This window comes from Morus notabilis, unplaced genomic scaffold (assembly GCF_000414095.1).
Source record: "Morus notabilis unplaced genomic scaffold, ASM41409v2 Scaffold50, whole genome shotgun sequence".
Taxonomy (NCBI): Eukaryota; Viridiplantae; Streptophyta; class Magnoliopsida; order Rosales; family Moraceae; genus Morus; species Morus notabilis.
The window spans coordinates 224,721-224,965 of record NW_010358085.1 but is presented as its reverse complement, the minus strand read 5'-3'; positions in this window follow the sequence as shown (position 1 = coordinate 224,965).

Sequence of the window (245 nt, the reverse complement as noted above, 5' to 3'; positions counted from 1 at the left end):
TAATGTGATTATTTAAATTTGAATTTGAATTGTGAACATAATTTAAATTTATCCTTTTAAACTTATTTGATAACTTGTTCAATTTAGAATTCAAATTAATTTAAGTTTGACTTAAATTCGAATTCGAATTTGAATTAAAATTGGACTACAGGATAAAGGATGATTTGTCTTCCTTCCCTATCTAGAATTGGCGCGACGCACAAGGGAGAAAAGAAGTTTGACTTAAATTCGAATTCGAATTTGAA